Raw genomic sequence first — 23300 nt, forward strand, 5'->3', positions numbered from 1 at the left:
TGTGTGAAGATAGTAAAGTTTCATGGGAAAGAGAGCGTGTAGCCCATGAACATGGGCCAGGAAGAACTGCACAGTTTAAGTTCAGGTCATTTGTATCCATAAAATAAAGCCATATTTTCTGAGCTTACCTGAGCAAGTCTTTTTTTCTATGTAACCATGAGAGTCAAAAGAAAAAGAAAGAAAGAAAGAAAGAAAGAAAGAAAGAAAGAAAGAAAGAAAGAAAGAAAGAAAGAAAGAAAGAAAGAAAGAAAGAAAGAAAGAAAGGAAGGAAGGAAGGAAGGAAGGAAGGAAGGAAGGAAGGAAGGAAGGAAGGAAGGAAGGAAGGAAGGAAAAGAAACAAAGAAAGAAACAAAGAAAGAAGGAAGGAAGGAAGGAAGGAAAAGAAACAAAGAAAGAAACAAAGAAAGAAAGAAGGAAGAGTGGAAGGGAGCTTATTTATCTAAGACAGTGCTGGGAACCCCTATGAACCCTAATATTTGTTTAGGGTATCTTTGAGGTAAAAACTATTTTAATAACAATAATAGAAAAAGAAGGAGGGGGAGGAGGAGGGAGAGTAAAAAGAGAAGGAGGAGACATAATTTGTCCTTTTCACTCTCATCTCTTACATTTATACAGAGTATAAAAATTTCATCGGCCGGGCGCAGTGGCTCACGCCTGTAATCCCAGCACTTTGGGAGGCCGAGGCGGGTGGATCACAAGGTCAGGGAGATGGAGACCATCCTGGCTAACATGGTGAAATCCCGTCTCTACTAAAAATACAAAAAATTAGCTGGGCGTGGTGGTGGGCGCCTGTAGTCCCAGCTACTTGGGAGGCTGAGGCCGGAGAATCACGTGAACCCGGGAGGGGGAGCTTGCAGTGAACCGAGATCGTGCAACTGCACTCCAGCCTGGGCAACAGAGCAAGACTCCATCTCAAAGAAAAGAAAAGAAAAGAAAAGAAAAGAAAAGAAAAGAAAAGACGTTCATTAACATAGTTTGAGATTTCACATTGTGGCTAATCTTTAAGAAACAACCACCCAGCAAGTTTAAGTATATTATTAAAGAAGAATATCTATAATTACCTGAAAGGTTATTAAAATACTTCTCTCTTTTTCAACTAAATAAATGTGTGAAAGGCTAGATTTTCAATCAAAATGCTACATCACGATAGATCAAATGAAGAAGCACATATGACAATTTAGTTATCTACTAATAACCCAAACATCAGAGAGGTTTGCAAAAATGTAAAGCAATAAAAGTAAAAGTCTTCTCACTTTGTTTTGGAAAATATATTTTTCATAAGAATTTATATTATTTATGCTACCAAAAATGAGTTTTTATTATTTTGAAATGGATTAATAAACATTTTAAAATTTTGTCAGCTTTAATATTCACTAAGATAAGTAAGATATAGTCCACATAAATCTCTTTGGGGTCTCCAACAAGTTTTAAAAATGTAAAAGAGTCTTGAAACTGAAAATTTTGAGAATTGCCACTCTTGTTTTTATTTTTTAATAGCCTTTATTTTTTAGAGCAGTTTTGGGTTCACAGCAAAATTGAGCAAAAAGTACAGAGATTTCCTGTACAGCCCCTTCCCCGACACATGCAGAGATTCCCATTCACTCACTATTCCCCACCAGAGTAGTTCACTGGTTATGTTTGGAGAACCTATGTTTACAAGTTATTATCACCCCAAATCCACAGTTTATATTAGTGTTCACTCTTGATGTTGTGCATTCTGTAGATTTGGACAAATATTTAATGGCATGTGTTCACCATTAGATTATTGTATAGAATAGCTTTACTCCCTAAAAATCCTCTATGCTCTGCCTATTTATCCCTTTCTCCCTTTAAGCCCTGGCAACCACTGATCTTTTTACTGTCTCCATAGTTTTGCCTTTTCCAGAATGTCATATGGTAGTTGAAATTATACAGTATGTATAAGGAATATGCATTTTGGGCTCCTCCATGTTTTTTTCATGACTTGATCCTTCATTTTTGTGTGTGCTAAATAATATTTCCTTGTCTGGATGTATCACAGTTTATTTATCATCTAAATACCAAAAGACATCTTGGCTACATCCAAGTTTTGGCAATCATGAATAAGCTACTATAAACATTCACGTATAGGTTTTTGGGTGGACATAAATTTTCGACTGCTTTGGATAGATATCAAGGAGCACAAATTCCAGATTATATGGTAAGAGTATGTTTCGTTTTGTAAAAAACCACCAAATTATCTTCCAAAGTGACCGTACAATTTTGCATTTTCACCAGCAATGAATGAGAGTTCCTGTTGCTCCACACCTTTACCAGCACTTGATATTGTCAATATTCTGGATTTTGGGCACTCTAAGAGGTGTATATTAGATTGGTGCAAAAGTAACTGTGGTTTTGACTGTGAATTTTAAATCATAACTAGGCTCAAACACATCTTTATTAATTAACACTTTTTTGCCAAAGAGAAATGTTTGTCTATTCCTGTAGCATGGAATTCTGTGTTTCAGGGTTCAACAAACTCTTGGAAAGCATTTTCTGCATCTTGCTGGTTCTGCAAGTGTTTTCCCTGGAAAAAGTTGTTGAGATGCTTAAAGAAGTGGCAGTCAGTTGGGTAGAGTTCAGGTGAATATGGTGGATGAGGCAAAACCTTGTAACCCAATTCCTTCAACTTTTGATGCATTGGTTGTGTGACATGCGGTCGGGCATTGTCATGGAGAAGAATTGGGCCCTGTCTATTGACCAGTGCTGGCTGCGGGCACTGCAGTTTTCAGTATATCTCACCAATTTGCCCAGCATACTTCTCAGAGGTAATGGTTTCGCTGAGATTCAGAAAGCTGTAGTGGATCAGACTGGCAGCAGACCCCCAAACAGTGACCATGACCCTTTTTTGGTACAAGTTTGTCTCTGAGAAATGCTTTGGAGCTTCTTCTTGGTCCAACCACTGAACTGGTCATCGTTGGTTGTGGTATAAAATCTGCTTTAAGTTGCACATCACAATCCGATCAAGAAATGGTTTGTTGTTGTTGCAAAGAAATTTGTTTGTTGTTGTAACAGAAGACGACACTTCAAAATGACATTTTTTAAAATTTTCACTCAGCTGATGAGGCACCCAGTTATTGAGCTTTTTCACCTTTCCAATTTTGCTTCAAATGCCAAATGACCACAGAATGGTCGACACTGAGTTCTTTGGCAACTTCTCCTATAGTTGTAAGACGATCAGCTTCGACAATTGCTCTCAATTGGTTATTGTCAACTTCCGATGGCCGGCCACTATGATCCTCATCTTCAAGGTGCTCGTCTCCTTTGCAAAACTTCTGGAGCCGCCACTGCCCTGTTAAGTTTGTTAATGGTTCCTGGGCTAAATGCATTGTTAATATTGTGAGTTATCTACATTGCTTTACAACTCATTTTGAACTCGAGTAAGAAAATCACTCAAATTTGCTTTTTAAGTGAAATAACTCAAAAATGGAAAACCAAACATCATATGTTCTCACTGATATGTAGAAGCTAAGCTATGAGGATTCAAAGGCATAAGAATGATACAATGGACTTTGGGGACTTGGGGTGAAGAGTGGAAGGGAGGTGAAGGATAAAAGACAATATATATGGTGCCGTGTATACTGCTTGGGTGATGGGTGAACCAGGGTCTCACAAATCACTGCTAAAGAACTTACTCATGTAACCAAATAGTACCTGTACCCCAATAACTTATGGAAAAATAAAATAAAACAAAAATAATAATCATTTGCTTTTTGACTAACATCATTTCCACAGTCTAAAATAAACATAAAATAAAGAGCAATTAGTAAGTCATTAGCAAAAGAAACATAAAGCAAGAATGCACATTAAAATGGTGTATAACATAACTACATTTATTTAAGAATATATTCCAATATGAACAGTGAATTTCAACAATGCAAAAACTGCAATTATGTTTGCACCAACCTAACAGTAGTATCTTATTGTTGTTTTAATGTGCATTTTTCTAATGATATAAAATGTTGAGCATCTTTTCATGTGCTTATTTGTTACGTGTATATCTTTTTGGTGAGGTATCTGTTAAGATCTTTAGCCCCTTTTTGATTGGGTGGTTCATTTTCTTATTGACTGAGTTATAAGAGTACTTTGTATATTTTGGGTAACAGTCTTTTATCAGATATGTGTTTTGTACGTTTTCTCCCAGTCTATGGCTTGTCTTCTCATTCTCTTGACATTGCCTTTTGCAGAGCAGTTTTTCTTTTTAATGAAGTCCAGCTTATCAATTGTTTCTTTCAAGTATTATGCCTTTGCTATTGTATCTAAAAAGTAATCACCAAACCCAAGGTCACCTAGATTTTTTTTAGTTATCTTGTAGGAGTTTCATAGTTTTGCATTTTATACTTAAGTCTACTTTTTCTCCATTGTATTACTTTTGCTCCTTTGTCAAAGACCAGTTGACTATATTTAGGTGGGTCTGTTTCTGAGCTCTCTTTTCTGTTACATTTATCTGTTTGTCTTTTCTTTCACCAATACGACATTGTCTTGATTACTGTAGCTTTACAGTAAATCTTGAGGTCAGGTAATGGCAGTCCTCCAACCTGGTTCTACTTCTTCAGTATTGTGTTGATTATTCTGGGTTTTTGCCTTTTCATATAAACTTTAGGATTATTTTGTCAAAAATTCACAAAATAACTTGCCGAGATTTTGATTGGAATTGCAAGGAATCTATTGATCAAGCTGAGAAGAACTGACATCTTGACACTCTTGAGTCTTCTTCTTTAATTTTTTTTTTTTTTTTTTGAGACAGAGTCTCGCTGTGTCACTCAAGCTGGAGTGCAGTGGTGCAATCTTGGCTCACTGCAAGCAAGCTCTACCTCCCAGGTTCACACCATTCTCCTGCCTCAGCCTCCCGAGTAGCTGGGACTACAGGCGCCTGCCACCACGCCTGGCTAATTTTTTTGTACTTTTAGTAGAGATGGGGTTTCACCCTGTTAGCCAGGATGGCCTGGATCTCCTGACCTCGTGATCTGCCTGCCTCGGCCTCCCAAAGTGCTGGGATTACAGGCGTGAGCCACCGTGCCTGGCCTCTTCTTTAATTTTTTAAAGCAGTTTGTAGTTTTCTTCATATACATTTTTTACATATTTTGTATAATTTACACTTAAGTATTTCATTTTGAGGGTGCTAATGTAAACAGTATGGTATTATATTTTTTATTTCAAATTCTACTTGTTCATTGCTGGTATAAGGGAAAGCAATTAATTTTTGTATTAACCTTGTATCTTGCAACCTTGCTATAATTGCTTATCAGTTCCAGGAAGGATTTTTGTTTTTGTTTGGTTGATTTTTTTTCATATTCTCTACACAGACAATCATATCATCTGTGAACAAAGGTAGCTTTATTTATTTTATCCTCATCAGTATACCTTTTGTTCCCTTTCTTATCCTATTGCATTAGCTAGAACTTTCAGTATGACTTTGAAAAGGAGTGGTGAAAAGGTACATCCTTGCCTAGTTCTTGATCTTGTTGGGAAATCTTCTAGTTTCTTATAATTGAATATGATGTTAACTGTAGGGTTTCCATACATATCTTTTATCAGGTTGAGCTTAGTGTCTGACATTAATCTGGGGGAAATTCTCAGGTGTTTTTTTTTTTTTTTTTTTTTTTTGAGATGGAGTTTTGCCCTGTTGCCCAGGCTGCAGTGCAGTGGTGCGATCTCAGCTCACTGCAACTTCTACCTCTTGGGTTCAAGCAATTCTCGTGTCTCAGCTCCCTGAGTAGCTGGGATTACAGGTGCGCACCACCACTCCTGATGAATTTTTTTGTACTTTCAGTAGAGATGGGGTTTCGCCATGCTGGCCAGGCTGGTCTTGAACTCCTGACCTCAAGTGATCCGACTCCCTGGGCCTCCCAAAGTGCTGGGATTACAGGTGTGAGCCAGGCCAATTCTCAGTTATTATTGCTTCCACTATTTATTCTGTTTCTTTCTCTCTTTCTTCTTCTGGTGTTCCCATTTTGCATGGAATACCTTTTTAGTTGTCTCACAGTTGTTGGGTATTGTGTACTGGGTTTGTTTTTGTTTTTGTTTTTGTTTTCAGTATTTTTCTTTGCTTTTCAGTTTCGGAAGTTTCTATTGAAAAAAATCCTCAAGTTCAGAGATTCTTTCTCAGCCTCATTCAGTCTACTAATAAGCCTATCAAAAACAATCTTTGTTTCTGTTATGGTGTTTTGATCTCTAGCATTTCTTTTAAATTTTTTCTCAGGATTTCCATCTCTCTGCTTGCATTGCCCAACCATTTTTGCATGCTATCTACTTTATTCGTTAGGTTCCTGACATTTTAATCATAGTCACTTTAAATTTTCAGTCTGATAATTTCAACACCCCTGGTGTATCTAAGTCTCGTTCTGATGCTTGCTGTCTTTTCAAACTGCGTTGTTTGCCTTTCCGTATACCTTGTAAATTTTTGATAGTCAGTCATCAGGTACTGGGAAAAAAGAACTGGTGTAAATGGGCCATTAGTAATGTGGTGGTAAGCTGTGGAGGAAGGAGAAACATTCTATAGTCTTATAATTAGGTCATAGTCTTTTAACAAGACTGTGCCTCTAGACGATGAACTTTACAAATGCTTGTCAGTTTTCCCCACTCCTAGGTGGGACAGGGTGGCTAGAGTAGGCTAGAGGTAGGTAGTTCCCTTCTCCCAGATCAGTTAGGCTCTGGTAAAATCCCAGCAGGTGAGGCTCTGGTTTAATAGTTTCCCTGAGGACAGGCCTTGCTAAGAAGAACAAAATGCTGTGGCATCTTTCCAAATGGCTGTTTTTCCCCTCCCCCTGCCAGAAGCATGAGAGAATTTTTCTTACTCGCTGTGAGAATCTGGTTACATTGCTAGAGGTAAAACTGAGACAAGTGTCTCCCCACTTGACTGGATCCCCCTGAAGTTTCTAACTCATCAGGTTGTCCACGTTGAGCCTCCAGCTTTGGTCCATCACAGTTTTGTCTTTCTACCCCAGCACAGATTCCCATGGAAGCCTCTGCTCCTGGGTTTCTGCTCCAGTAAGCTGTGATTCTCTGTATTTGCCTGTCTGTCTCTCCAATTGGGGGACAGCAGTTTGCCCTGTGACCTCGCTTCTGTTATTGATTTTTCAGTCTGTTCAGCATTTTACTTGTTAAGACAGAGTGGTGACTTCCAAGCTCCTTATGTGCTGGACCAGAAACTGGAAGTCTGCCCTAGCGTTTTTTAAGCCCCCTTCATCTCTTTGAATTTTATCCAGCCTGCTCACACTGGTCACAAACTCCTGGGTCACTGCTTTTTTCACCATTTTAATCCAATATACTCTTAAGGTGCATTTAGAAAGAAGGAAAGTAAAAGTCAGTATGCATAGCATTCTGTGAGGTCTCTGTGTTTTAATTCTCCCTTTAATTATAATCTTAAGTTACAGCTCTCCGGCTGATTTCATTTAGCAGAAGCTTGATGACCAATTCAGATGAAATACTTTCAAAAGTAAGATCATGGATGTTGGCTTACATTGAAATACCCTTCTCCCCCGTCACTCCCCACTGCCCCGGTTAAATTCTTTATTTCACTCCAAGGCATACTGACTTCACTTTGCCCCCTCTTTATGGACGCAAAATACTAAGTAGCCTTGATTGAATCTTAGAATAGCCAGGCCCAGTTTTAAGGGCCTTACATGCATGGCTTCACTTATTTATACCAATAACACTCCTGAAGTTGTTGTGAAAATTAAGTGTTTAGAAAGAGAAAGTGTTCAGTAAGCAGGACATGCTCAAGAAACAATGAACATTATTAAATCTTCTCAAATGCCTTGTGAGTTGCTTATTGCTATCATTCCCATTTTACAGATGAGAAAATAGATGTTAAACAACTCTCCAAGGTCACCTATGTGGCACAGCCAACCTTGGAACCCAGACACTCTGGCTTTAGAACCTATGCTTTTAACCATTATATTTATGACTTTGATTTACTAGAAATTTATGAAAGTTTTAGATAAGACAGACTTTTAATATTTTGATTTTAGACCCCAATGGTCTCCAAAATTGGGGAAATAATCCTGTGTATTTAATTCCCTTTCTTTGTTTTTTTCAGAAACAATTATAAATAAATTAATTTATAATTCCTTAATATTATCCTTATCAACATTGCAGAAAGGAGAGTAAAGAGTTGACAATCACCTGATATCATGGAAGTTAGATGGATCAGTTTTCCCCAAATATCTTCTCTCAAAAAATGAAAACTCTTTTCTGGTAAAATTATCGTTATTTTTTTCTGGATTATGGATTCTACAGGCTTTGAAACAAGATCAATTGATTTGACTGACTTCATACACGTCAAAGTCATTTGACTGACTTCATACAAGGCCAAAACTCAAGTTAGATCCTTCAGGGGTCTTTCCACCAGAGTATGCATTTAGTTGGTGCACAGAAAACCTATGCCAAAAACATTATAAGCAGAAGTTAAAAGAGTCCACATATGTTCATGTTGCTGAGGTGTCAGTTATCGTTAATTATAACAACCATGGTAACACTTTCACCTTAGCAGACCTTCTGCTCTGAAGATACAAACACATTTTACAATTCACAACTATCTCCTGCTATGGTCTGATTGTTTGTTCCCTGACCCCCACCCCAATTCATATGTTGAAACCTAATCATCAGATTAGAAGGTGGGGCCTTTGGTGCATGATTAGGTCATGAGGGCTCCATCCTCAAGAATGGGACTCATACCCTATAGAAAAGTCCCAGAGAGATGCCTTTCCTTTCAGCCATGCGAGGACATACCATAGCTATCTATGAAGAACGGGACCTCAGCAGACACTGAGTCTGCTGGCACTTTGATCTTGGACTTCCCAGCCTCCAAACTGTGAGCAACGCATTTCTTTTTTCTTTCTTTCTTTTTTTTTCTTTTCTCTTTTTTGAAACAGAGACTCACTCTGTTACTTAAGCTGGAGTGCAATGGCACAATCTTGGCTCACTACAACCTCCACCTCCTGGGTTCAAGGGATTCTCATGCCTCAGCCTACCGAGTAGCTGGGATTACAGACATGCACTACTACACCTACTAATTTTGGTATTTTTAGTAGAGATGGGGTTTTACCATGTTGGCCAGGCTGGTCTCAAACTCCCAACCTCAGTGATCCGCTTGCCTCAGCCTCCCAAAGTGCTGGAATTGCAGGCATGAGCCACCACACCCAGCAGTAAACAATGAATTTCTATTGTTTATAAATTAAACAGTCTAAGGAATTTTGCTATAGCAGCCCAAACTTCACATCCCACTGAATAACTGAGTAGTTATTTTACTAACTGTGGTACTAAAATGATTAAGTACAGAGCTGACATCAAAAACAATGAAGGCCGGGCACTGTGGCTCACGCCTGCAATCCCAGCACTTCGTGAGGCCGAGGCAGGCAGATCACCTGAGGCCGGAGTTCAAGACCAGCCTGGCTAACTTAGTGAAACCCTGTCTATACTAAAACAATACAAAAAGCGTAGCCAGTCATGGTGGTGCACTCCTGTAGTCCCAGCTACTTAGCAGGCTAAGGCAGGAGAATGTCTTGAACCTGGGAGGTAGAGGTTGCAGTGAACCCAGATTGTGCCACTGCACTCCAGCTTGGGTGAGAGAGCAATACTCTGTCTCAAAAAAGAAAAATAACAATAATGAAGTTAAGTTGGGGAAATCAGAAGCCTGTGTGGTTTGAAACTCAATAACAAATAGATTATTTAGTGAGTAAGCATTAGAGTCAAACTCAATTTTGCCTGAGAGTTACAGTTCCAAGTGGTTAAACTAAGACAGTGTGAGAAGGCACCCAAGTTCTCAGAGCCAGCATACTCTTTAGGAATATAGTGTCATTTTCTTTTAGTAGCAGAGTAATACACCCTTAGTTAGAATAGATGGGAGCAGGAGCCAGCTTTGGTTTCTTTTAATATGTACAATCAATGGGAAAAATAAATAAAAATGTAAAAGTAAACAGTGAAAAAAAAATCAAAAACGGAGCTGAAAGAAGAAATTAGGAGTTTTGTCGCAAATAAGAGAAGTTCCAGGAAAATTATTTTTAGGGAATTGGCAACAACTGAATTTGTACACATTGAAAGGAAAAAAAGAGAAAAGGTAAAGAAGCACATTGCTCTAGGCCTAAGTTCTCTCTTACCAGTGTGCTTTGTAAACTCAAGACACACAGTGCTGAGGACTTACAAAAGGCTTGCCTTGGCAACTAAAACATCTTTCACGAAAGCAAATATAAATAGAAGTCATTTACAATTATTAAAAGGGAAGTGTTTAACTCATCACAAACTAAACTACTACTAGAAGAGTAAAAGGTCAAGAGTCGTACAGTACCAAACAGGACCTCCGTGCAGAACGGCAGCATTGGGTGGGAATGCCACTTCGGATGCTCTGGCAAATCTGATGACGAATAAGCAACACCTGACAAGGGGAGTGCTAACTGTCCCTCTGGGTATGATGATGTGCCAACGTGCCCAGAAGAATCTTCAGTTCATGGGGAGTGATGCTGAGTGCCTCATTTGCACATGCATTTAAGCAGAGTAAGCAGAACACGGAACAAAATCTGATGCAAAAATGCAAAAACCCAGATCTTGGCCCAGGAGCGAGAAACCTTTATTCTAAGATTGCTATTGGGTGAGACAAGTGAGAGGAAGTCCTTTGCTCCAGATATTTCTGTGACCTCCTTTTCAAGGCTCCGTGGTGAGGACTTGCAGATTTCTCTGTGTGGATGACAAATATTTTTAGCACACTGGAGCTATTTTTATGCTGAATGTGGATAGCAAATTGACCCTCCCTGACTCCCCCCAGCCCACATGGAAGGGATAAACAATAGCTACATAACTCTTCACACTTTGGAAAGCACTCCTTCCTTTCACCATGATAATAATTCTGTAAGCAGAGCAGGAATGACTGGGGAGGACCTTGGTCACAGGGCAAAGCAGCAGCTGTCTTCTGTGCGTCTCATGTCTGCTTCATCAGACCTGCAATAGCTGAAAAGAAAGAGAGAGAAAAGAAAATGTAAGAAAGAAATTTCAAGGGAGAGGAAATGTCAGCAAGCCCATCTCAGTCTCCATCTCATAGCTTAGAGACTGGGGAAGATCATGCCTCATATTTTGTTCTGTATTGATGATGCTAGGTATTAAGAAGCAACTGCGTATAGCCACAGGCGTTCGGCTGGCAAAATTGCTTGAGGCATTTCTCTATAGCCCTCAGTGCCACCACAGACAGCAAAAGTGTTCAGAGAGGATTTTTTTCCTCTTTATTTGTATTTAATATATGTGGGGTCAAAGGTACATATTATTCTCTACAGTGCCAAGCACTTGGCAGATGGTGGAAAAACCCAGCACGGACAGCCAAAGCTCTGCTTTCAGGACTGGGGAATGGGCCAGGGACAAATTACTGAGTGAGCCCCACCAAGATGTAAACACAGGTGAGAAGGTTAAGTCACATGAGCATCAGGGATAGTCTGTTTACAAATAAGTTGTTGGGTTGAGCTTTAAAACCACAAAAACAACAGTGTGATTTGCAACAGGCCAAACAATATGGAAATGTACACTTAGCTATAAGGCCAAGTCTCCTCCCCTTCTATCCTTCCCTGCCCTCCGGGTAACTGTTATTAATGGTTTAATATGTATTCTATCTACACCCTTCATTATAACCAAGCAAACATACATATGTATCATATTGAGATTTTTTTTTTTTTCTTTACTCCACGTCTAATCCATCAGGAAATCCTTTAGCAATACTTTCAAAATACACACAGAATCTGAACACTCCCCCAATCCAGGGCCACCACCAGGTCGGAGCCTCACCATCTCTAGCCTAGTTTATCATGGTAGCCTCCTAAATGTTCTTCCTGTTCTCTTTACGATTTTTTAAAACAAAAACTGCATGTCCCTTCCCTGCCTACATCCTCTGAACAGTCTCATTTGCCTCAAAGTCAAAGTCCTCTTTTTACCTGACAAGCCTACCCCATTGCTGTCCCTCAGCTGCATCTCCTACTCCTTCTGCCATGCATTCCATGCCATAGCCTGAGCTATCCTGCTCACACTCCACCACAAACACACCAGGCACGCTGCCACCAACCATGGGCCTTTGCCGCAGCTGGGCCCATCTGTCTAAAAACCCTTCCACAAAGACCCAGATTATCCCGTCTCTCACTTCCTTCAACCCTTTGGTCAAATGTCACCTTTTCAGCATTCCACAACCTGCAAACCCTACTTTAAATTTAAAATGTGTCCCGCTCTCCCTCCCCCTTAACTCCACTTTATTTTCTTAAATAAAGTAGAGTGACCTTCTAGTATACTGTGTAATTTACTGTAGTTAGTGTTTACTGTTCTTCTCCCAACTAAGAGGTATGCACGATTTTCATCTGTTTTTCGGTATTCCAAAGGCCTAGATCAGTGCCTGGAACACAATAAATGTTGGATGACGAAGGAAAATGATTACATCATATCCCCATAGGTATGTGTTGCTATAATTTAGTCACTCTTGATAAGGAACTAAACAACAACAACAAAAGATCCCAACAAAGAACAAAGCTCATCATGTGGAATAGAACGAGGAAATTATACAAAGCAGGACCAGATGCCTCAACTCTAACATGTATTAAGACTAGACCTTTTAAAATGTAATAAACACCACCTTCTCTGAGTGTTGTCCGGTGTTGGTGGTATCACTGGAATACTTGAAATAAATAGCAATAACAGAATTAAATGCAAAATATCTGAAAAAATAATTAGGGTCAAGCCTCATGATTTAGGAAAAGTCACTCTCTTTTGGTGGGGAGAGAGTCTCACTCTATCACCCAGGCTGGAGTGCAGTGTCGCGATCTCAATTCACTGCAACCTCCACCTCCTGGGCTCAAGAGATTCTTGTGCCTCAGCCTTCCAGTCACTGGTATCACAGGTGCACACAGGCTAATTTGTTTTGTATTTTTAGTAGAGAAAGAGTTTTACCATGTTGGCCAGGCTGGTCTTTGACCTCAAGTGAGCCACTGCCTCGGCCTCCTAAAGTGCTAGGTTTACAGGCATGAGCCACTGCGCCTGGCCTTAGGAAAAGTCACTCTTAACTCTCTGATCTCTTTTTGAGCTAGCTTTCCAAAAACTGGGAGTTATCAGTGCTAGCTCTATAGCACTATAAGAACTAACCCAGCCAAAGGGCTTTAGAGAGGAGAAAAGGAGAAATACTAGAAAAGTCTATGTGAGATCAAACCCCTCCACCCTCCACTGTGCTAATTCTGCCAGCTAGACACCTTTGTTGTAATTCATTTTGTTTATTGTTGCTCCGTTTATAGCCTCCGCATGCTGTGCAGTTGCTAGGGAAACAATAAAGGGTGTCAGATATGGCAAGCGTGAGGAAGGGATTAGAGTACCCACACTGCTGGGTGAAATTTATTTAGGTTACAGAAGGGGAGGAAATTCACTGCAGGAATTATTGTGATTGCTCTCATGTCTCTAACAGTCTATAAATATAGATGCCAGAGGTTCAAACCTCTCTCCTTGCTAGAGCTCAAGCGCCTTAAAAGACAATTGAGTCTGGTTGGAGGGAAGGGAGTCCTAGCAGGCATGCAACTGAAACATATTAAATTCAACGCAGCTGTTAAACACCTAGCTAATATTTTAAATGTCTCCATCCAGGCATATTTTTCTTTCTCATACTCTCCACTGCCCTCAGGAAATCAAATATTCTTTTGATATACACAAGACTATCATATGATTACTGCAGTATTGGCTCCACTGAGACAGTCAGACTGGCAGCTAGCCCCTCTCTTTCACCATTTGGTTAAATACTGCCCAGCATCCCAAATTCTTCCAGATCCAGGGTTTTGTCTCCTTCCGGGTGATGTGGTCTAGAAGTGAGAATGGGAATGGAACAAAGCAATGTTGCGGGATCTAATCTGGCTGTTTCCCTGGCAACTTGCTGTTGAGTCAAATTCCAGCGTGGATGGCTGAGTGACACCTGTAAGAAGCAAATTTTGGGTTCATCCGTTCATTCATTCAATTCATCCAACAAATACTTATTAAACGTGTTAATATGTACCACAGATTGTGCCATCATGAGGATAATGACTTTAGTCTGATGTTTCCTTAACGTTGTTACTGAACCATACAAGGATTCATAGGCGTAGGCCCTACCCTTAACAATCATCTTCTCCTGTAAGTGAGACACTGTTTACTTTTATAACTACAACTCAATGTAGAAAGTAATTGTTGCATAGGATTAACTTGGAGTATTGTTATCTGATAAAGTGGTGTCAGAGAATCCAGAGAAGTTCTGCCCAACTAGGGATGAGGAAAGAGGTAGAATGTGGGAGGATCAAGCCTTATTGCACAGATAACACTAAAACTACACTTTGACTGGACGTGGTGGCTCATGCCTGCAATCTCAGCACTTTGCGAAGCTAAGGCAGGTGGATCACTTGAGATCAGGAGTTTGAGACCAGCCTGGCCAACACAGTGAAACCCCATCTTCTACTGAAAATACAAAAATTGCCCCAGCATGGTGGCACATGACTGTAGTCCTACCTACTCAGGTGACTGAGGCAGGGGAATCACTTGAACCCAGGAGGCAGAGGTTGCAGTGAGCTGAGATGGCACCACTGCACTCCAGCCTGTGTGACAAAGGGAGACTCCATCTCAAAAATTTAAAAAAAAAAAAATTAAAAAACAACAACAACATGTAAAAGGTGGATTTGGCTAGGCACGGTGGCTCACACCTGCAATCCCAACACTTTGGGAGGCTGAGGCAGGCGGATCACCTGAGGTTCGACACCAGCCTGGCCAATATGTCCAAACCTAGTCTCTATGATAAATACAAAAATTAGCCGAGCATGGTAGTGGGCACCTGTAGTCCCAGCTACTTAGGAGGCTGAGGCAGGAGAATCACTTGAATCCAGGAGCGGGAGGTTGCAGTGAGCCAAGATTGTACCACTGCACTTCAGCCTGGGCGACAGAGCGAGACTCCACCTCAAAAAAAAAAAAAAAAAAAAGGTGAATTTGCTGGTGAACAATAAAACAGGAAGTCAGAGGAAGAGAAAATGAAAAGGAAAGAGGAGAGGAAGTGACATTTGTGTTCGGATCTATAGAGAAGCTGCTAGAACCAAGATCAGTTCCTAAAAACCTAGAGAAATGTATGAAGTTTGACCCCACTTGCACATTCCTTCCCTGCTTGTGTCAGCTGCACATCAAGACTCCACTCCACCCCACCCCACTTTCACATCCTCTACTTTTCTAAAATTGGGAAGCTTTGAAACCAGATTCCTTCTCCACTCCCCTCCCCTGTCTTTTCTTCAGGGTACTTTCACTCCCAGCCCTTTTCCCTTCATGGTCAGATAATCTACTCTCGGGAAATGACTCATACCAAGGTATAAATTACCAGTATTGACACAGCATGTTACACTTAAGCAGACTGTTCACTTTACAAGATAAGTGGCCTTTATCCAAAGAAATGACGTTGGATCTCAGACTGCAGGGTGCTTGTAGGAGTGGGAAGCAAGCATTGCTAGGAGGAATAGAAATGTTCATCTTTTCTGGATGTGGGGTCTACTCTCCCTTCTTCGTGTGTTTATTTTGGGTCTATCCTCCACTAAAGTTAAGTTCTCTGAGGGCAGTTTTATCCGTCTGATTAGAATAGTGCCTGGGCAATAGTAGATACTCAAAAAGTATTAATACTTGTTAACTGGCTTTTAGTGAATGCTGTTTCTAGTGCCCTGCAGCACAGATCTGATCAACTAAGGGAGAGAAGGGGAGGTAAGAAAGCCTGAAATTTAAAACTAAATATAATTTTATTTTAAATGAAGTACATGTTTATTGTTGAAAAAATTTAAACACAGAGAAGCAAAAATAAGAAAGTAAAAGGCATTCATAATTCTCTCTCCAGGATCAATTCTTGTTAAGATACTGATGTAAACCCATCCAGATTTTTATCCATATCTATGCATACCAGAAAAGCACACTGTATTTAACATTCTACACTTGTTTTTTTTAAATACAATAAATCATGATCATCTTGCCATGTAACAACATATTTTGTGTCCTTTGAAATGACTGCCTAATAATAATCTAGGCTGCTAGATATACCAGCAGACCCTATTCTACCAATTCTCTATTGCTGGAATCAGGTTGTTTCCAACTTTTCACTACTACTTGTAAAAACACAGCAAAGAATGTCTTTATCACAAAATCTTTGTGCTTATTTCCTCTTACAAGTGAAAATATTGTCATCATTACTCTTAAAACATTGACAATATTTATCAAATACACTCTCTGTGCCAGGTACTTTACAAAACATTATTTAATCCTCCCCCAAACCATACTATTTACAGATGAGGAAACTGACTTTGGAGATGCTGAGTCATTTGTCTGAGGTTACCATTAGTCATGTCTTTAATGTTTTTGATACCTATTGCCAAATTGTCTTCTGGAAACAGGGTTTGGAATGCTGTAGGGAATACTAGAAACCTGTTGTTTCAGATAAATCCTTCATGAAGGAGAGATTACACAATCTCCTTTTAGTGAGCTATTCCCGTTTTATCGGCCTGTCAACATTTGTTTTCTCCATATGTTTACCCAAAACCTTTGTGACAATATAATTACCTTATACTACCAGGCAGTGAGGTATCCTTTTGATTCACAATCACATCAGACTGCATTCCAGAGAAGCAGAACATTCTGGGGCTCAGAGTCCTAAAACATGGGTTTGAACACTGATTTTATCTTTCCTGGAGTGAGGTCCTGAGACACATCAGTTTACTTACCCAAGACTTGGCTTTCATATAAAATGGCAAAACTAATATTAACCTAAATGATCTCCCAGGGTTGTGATGGTGGGATGAGATGATGACACTGAAAAGAGCTTTGCATGCTGGAAAGAACAACAGAAATGCAAGGTCTTATAATTATCAATGGCATCATCATGATCATCCTCATCTTTAAATCAATTACCTTGCTTTTATTCAGGCCTTTGCTTTCTTAGACAGAACCAGCTTGCTTTTTGACACCAGTTCATATGTAAAACAAACATATTCTATGTAAATTCATATAGAATAAAGGGAACCATCTTTTACTGGCATCTGTTAGTAGTAAGAGTTAGGGAACCTTGTTCTTTTGGGCTAGTGACTGAGAGAGATGAAAGCTTGAGATAGAGATGTGCGTGGATCCTGTGAAGAGACAGAAAAGACCAGAGCTGGGGACCACAATTGAGAGAAGTGCCCATTCCCTAGGAAGCAAAAAATGTTGGCGCTTTTACTAAGTAAAAACAATCAGAGCAAAAGAAAATAAAAGATGGGAGGGAAAGGAAGATAAAAGAAGAAAATGGAAATCAGGAAGAAATGAACTGTGGTATTGAGGGATACTTGGGGTTACAGTTTGTAAGAAGGAGCAATTAATTGAAATTTAGACCAGGCTAATGAAACTGGATCATACATTCCTGTGCCTATATCCAGAGGACAGTGCATTTAAGAGAGTACTAACAGGGAAATCAAATCAGACCTGTATAAACCTTCGGGCTTCGACTACAATTAGGTTTGCATCTCATTGTCTTAATCTTTAAACGAAGAAGTTCCAGTACATACCTGGGCTTTCTAGTCCTGAATTCTACAATTATTTACAGTATTTTCTATCAAATTCCTTTGTCCACCAGGCTATGAACATTTCCTCTTCTTTTTCCAAGACTCTGGACTTCAAAATCACTGAAATCTCATCCTGAAGGGACAGAAGAGTCGATTTATGGCACCCAGTATGTTATTCAAGTTGATGTGGTCCAAAGCGCATTTTGTCTTCCTGGAGACCACAACACAACATGAAATAAAGGCTTTACAGGAGAATCCACTCATATGGCCTACAGGGTCTGAGGGTCTTGAGAAATCTACTGTGCAGAGAAGTTAAATTTTTAAATTTAATTTCTGCTTGCTAATTAATCATTCCCAAATAAAAAGAAAAAGAGAGGTTAATCTAATACAGGCTTTGAAACAAAGCAGAAGATTGAAAGTTAACTTCTCAGGAAGAATTCTGAGGACAGCACAAAGAGAAGGGAAAAATAGATAATTCATATTAAGCACGACATGTCAGAAAAGAAGAAAACTTGAATGCTTTGTAAATGGAACTATTCTCTCCTATAATTTATTAAAGATGTATATCCCCCCTAAGGATGGATATGAGACTAATGGCTTTCCTTCCCCCTCTTTAAATCAGAGAGCTAGATGTCATTTAACTGCCAAATTCTTGCAACGTTATTATTTGGGTATAAAAAGGCAAAATGGCATGTTTCTACAAAAGGTTTGAGACTGTAAAAATGCAAATAACTCAGCCTAATTTACAAATTGGTGGGCGAGGGGGCTGAGCCCAGAGAAGTGTTCAATCACTAATTTTCCCATTCTGCCGGAGCCAAAGAAGCTGTTGCATGGATCTCTGATTTTTTGCGTGGAAAACTGGCACTTGGTTTTGCAGCCTGTCATTTCAGATTGAAAAGCTTTGTCTCAAATCCTTTAGACATGAAGTTGGGCAATGATGCCTCTGAGTAAATTCAATTCCTGGAACCAAATAGATGAAAAAAAATCTTAATGATAGGAAGCTACGTGTCTTCGAAGTGGTATTTCAGAAAGAAATTTATTGGAAATGATGAGAACGTAATTAAAGTTTAAAAAGTGGATCATCTCGGTTATAGGAGCTGAGCTGGGTTTTACAGAGTTACCGTGAGGATTTCTGTTGTGGGAAAATACCCAGGAGGTGACTGAGCCCAGCCAGACGTCACTGGAGGCATGCAGAAGAAAAGGCAAGATTGGTTGTGACTCTCCTCTTCTGGGAACATTCTAGAAAGGCGTAGCAAGGATGCTGAAACCAGGTCAGCTCCGTAAGACCTCACTTTGCAGAAATAGAAAGAAGCAAGGGGTGTAGGTAGAAAGAACAGAGTGGTACTGAGAAATCTCAAGGAAGAGAGCGAAGGGAAAGAGCAGCATAGAAAGTGTGGCTGCTTTTGTGTGGTAGTCCTACTGCGCACAATGGTTGAGTTCCATGGTCCTTGTCAGCCTCCCTCACGGGGAATATGCACAGATCTCTGAATAAAATAGCTTCCTCTTCAGACTGCCCCGAAATCCCCACCTATTTCCACAAGGAAAATGCAGATTTTCCTGTGGAAAAGCAAATAAACTGTTCTTGGGAATGAATGTTGAAACAAATTAAACCTTGATGACTCATTCATGTCTTGGAAAATTTTTATTTCCCAGAAGTTATCTTTTTTGCAGGAATTCTGAAAACAATGAGGTGTTTTTTTATAATCCATTTTATGTATGTATTTATTATTTATCGATTTATTTATTTTTGAGATGGGGTCTTGTTCTGTCTCCCAGGCTGGAGTGCAGTGGCGTGATCTCAGCTCACAGCAGCCTCCACCTCCTGGGTTCAAGCAATTCTCCTACCTCAGCCTTCCTAGTAGCTGGGATTGCAGGGGCATGCCACCATACTCAGCTAATTTTTGTATTTTTTTTGATCATTTTATTATCATTATTATTATTATACTTTAAGTTCTAGGGTACATGTGCATAACGTGCAGGTCTGTTACATATGTATACTTGTGCCATGTTGGTGTGCTGCATAGAGATGGGGTTTCACCATGTTGGCCAGGCTGGTCTCACACTCCTGACCTCAGGAGATCCACCCACTTTGGCCTCCCAAAGTGCTGGGATTACAGGTGTGAGCCACTGCCCCTGGCCCATTATTTCCATTTCAATGGTGGAGAGAAGAACATGGGAAAAGCTTGTAAAGGGTTGTAGTCATGTATTTAACAATGTTTACAAGCACCCACTCTGCAAGGTCTTATACTTGAGGTAGAGACTTTCAAAGAGCCTTAAGGCACCATCCCTTTCCTCAGGGTCTTACATCTCCTTAGAGATCTAAGTAAGACCTGAACTGCATGGAAGGAAACACTCAACAGAAGGCAGAATATAAATCCCAAATGAAAAGCAGAAGGGGTTCTAAGTGCCAGAAGTCAAAGGGGAGAGAAGACCTTCAAGGAGGTTCACAGCTACCCCAAGAGAGGGGCTTGAGTATATTACTGCAAACAGCACAGACAATGCAAAAAAGGAAGGTGGACATGGGCCAAGGAGGGGCTCAGAAAGAGGCTAGCTAGCAGGAGGGCACAAAACACAGGAAAACAACCCATGGAATAAGAAAGAGAGCTCCTAAGGGGAATTCAAAGATGGGAACCAGACTTGAACAGACCAACAGCCATACTTTTAGCAATACAATTTTGTCTAACAGAAAGACAGCGTACAATCTTGGAGTCAGATAACCAGCTGTCCTGTGTTGGGTGCAGTGTAGTGTCTTGGTGTCCTCATTTGTAAAACTGGGATAAAAACCCTTATTTCAAAGGATAGCAAAGGATAAGTTACACAGCAATGGGCCTGACACATAGTGAGATCTTCACACAAGTTCAGTCTCTTCCTCTGACCTCCAGATCTTTTCATCCTGCTCCCCATTGTACGCAGTAAGCGTGAAAAAGAAAGAACATTCACCATACATTTTTGGTTAGCTTGATCCACAAATCATTTCTTTTTCTTTCTTTCTTTCTTTCTTTTTTTGATAGAGACAAGGTCTTGCTATGTTGCCTATGCTGGTCTCAAATTCCTGGTTCGAGTGATCCACCTGCCTCGGTCTCCCAAAGTGCTGGGATTACAGGAATGAGCCACCGCATCCATCCCCATAAATCGCTTCTATAAACTGTCTTTGGGAGAAGGAAAGAGTGGAGGTATAAAAGTCTACTCTGAATATTTGGGGATATAACATCTCCTAGGATCTGTCCTTTAAGAAAAACCACTATTAGGAGTAATATAGAAAACAAGTATGTTCTATGCACCCTGAATGGAGGGCATTATCCCTTGTTAAAGTTAGCACTTTCCAAGTAGGAATTTTGTTTGTAAAATAAGTTTTGCATAGCTGGGATCAAACCCCTTTCTTTGCTCCCAATATTCTAATAACTGCAATCAGCTTTGGTGATTTATCAAAGGTGAATTACAATAACTTTTCCTCCAAGCCTTACAACAATTTTCCCTCATTTTTTATCATTATTACTCAAAAATGCTGATGCTTTTAAGGCGCATCTCCTTCATACAGTTAGGATTATCCACCAACTCTGCATTCTTGTCTTCATCTGAAAGGCCATATGAAAGAAAGAAAGTGAGAGAAGAAGAAAATTTCACAGTAAAAGTGAAATTTTACTTAGGTACTACCTTATAGGTATTCAGCTTTGTGGGTTTTTGTGTGGTTTTTTTGCACTTAGCTTTTATGTCTTACACACAAGATTTGTAAATTAAGAACTAGTTTCTAACCCCTAAGGTTGTTGGCACCTGTCTTTTCCTTCCCTATATTACCACTACCATCACTATTCAATTGCTCTGGAAAAGATACCTGTCAATACTGTCAAAGAACAAAATTTCAACACATTGAAGTTTGAATATTGAATTGACTTTTATTAGCTATCCATGCAGTGGGAAACCTCCCAGCTATGAAATAGAAAGACACTCTGCCGAGCAGAGTAGAGAGGCTGGGCCTTATAGGCAGAAAAGCCTCAAGAAAGTGGAGACAAGGCACAGGAAGCAGATTTGCCATTTCCTTGTGTGGGTTAAAACAGAAGGGACTTCCTAATCATGCCAGCTCAGGTCAACTGGGCTGCTTTTCTATTGGCTGTTGTGAATCTCCTGGGTTTTTGTTGGTGATGTTTTAAACTGGCTTAACCCCAGTGACTCTGTTCTGGTCTAGTCTGGTCTCTTGGGGCCTAGTGTAGGAGCTCAGTCCAGAACAATGGCGTCTCATAAATTTTATTTAACCATACAAACTAAAATGTTTGCCTTCAGGGTTCTAGTTGATATATTTAGAAAATGTAGTAACAATTAATTACAATGAGGCTTATTGCCACTATTAAGATTTAGAAATCTTAAAGAAGGCTGGGCATGGTGGCTCACTTCTGCAATCCTAGCACTTCGAGAGGCTGAGGTGAGCGGATCACTTGAGCCTAGGAGGTGGAGACCAGCCTGGGCAACATGATGAAACCCTGTCTCTACTAAAAATACAAAAGCTAGCCGAATGTGGTGGCAAGTGCCTGTAATCCCAGCTACTCAGGAGGCTGAGGCACAAAAATCACTTGAACCCAGGAGGTGGAGGTTGCAGTGAGGCAAGATTGTGCCACTGCACTCCAGCCTAGGTGACGGAGTAAGACTGTCTCAAAAAAAGAGAAAAAGAAATCTTAAAGTTTATCTCAACCTTCTTAAAACTCTACCTGCAGTTTAGATAAGCTTCTCAAAGATTTACTAGCTCCGCTCTGCCCAGTTATTAAACAGCTATGTATTCCTTTCATTTGGTTAACAGCACACACATGTTTTCCTCCATTATACTTTTAAATAGAAATATAATTTAAAAGTTAAACAGTATATCAGGAAAAAGTGTGAAAAACTCTAAAATGAGCAAAAAAGTTACGGAATATTCTTTCAGTGGAATATTACATAGTGTCTAGTGGACCTTTCAGAGTCATCTGACTCTCTAAGATCAATGCATTCAACTGTCATTGTCTGAGCCGTTTTACAACTTTAAAAATTGTAGAAAACTGATAGTAATGGAAATAAATCTTGCCCATAAAGATGTAAGAGAACTGTGTTCAGTAGAGATTCAACTGATTTCTCCCTGGTGACAGTGGCCAGTTTTGCATTTATCAGGAAATTCACTTCATGATCACCTATTGCTTATTTATGTCAGTTTTACGGATTCCCCTTTGTTTTACTAGTTTCCTCATTAATTGATGTTAATAACATCTTATTAGTTCCTCATTAACTGATAGCTTAAATAAAATCTTTGACATGTATTCATTTTATATTTTATGTAAGTCATAATTTTACCATTTAAAAAGTTTCCTTTAGCAATAGGGAAGTATAATTGTTGCAAACTAATTCTGTACTTAAAAGAATGAAAAAAATTAGAGCAAGACTTATCTAATGTATTTAAGCAGATAATCTTAACAATGATAATCCTTATCAAGCCCTCCAAAAGAATTGTGAAACCCCTGTGAGCTCTATTTCCATGTGATCATTTCCCTCAGAAAATCTATCACTTTAATTACCTTTTCCTGAAGGAATCTCAGCTGGGCCTTCCTTACCCCTCTTCCACTCAGAATTATTTGCACTACTGTGGCCCTGGGACTTTCCTTTCCATCTCTGTATTTCTGGTCTTATGTTTTCCTCTTTGTTTAGCCCCTTATTTTTGAGATGCACATCCTACAATATCTTTTGAGAAAGAGTTCACAGGGAATAGATTTTAGAGACATTGCCAGTCTTAAAATATAT

The 23300-nt window shown here is 39.6% G+C and overlaps 1 pseudogene; it reads right to left on the reverse strand.

Annotated features, from left to right (window-relative positions):
- Positions 1–2422: 2422 nt before the first annotated feature.
- Positions 2423–12061, reverse strand: LOC140708911 (histone-lysine N-methyltransferase SETMAR-like; annotated as a pseudogene).
- Positions 12062–23300: the final 11239 nt, after the last annotated feature.

Source organism: Chlorocebus sabaeus, chromosome 17, assembly GCF_047675955.1.
Source record: "Chlorocebus sabaeus isolate Y175 chromosome 17, mChlSab1.0.hap1, whole genome shotgun sequence".
NCBI lineage: Eukaryota > Metazoa > Chordata > Mammalia > Primates > Cercopithecidae > Chlorocebus > Chlorocebus sabaeus.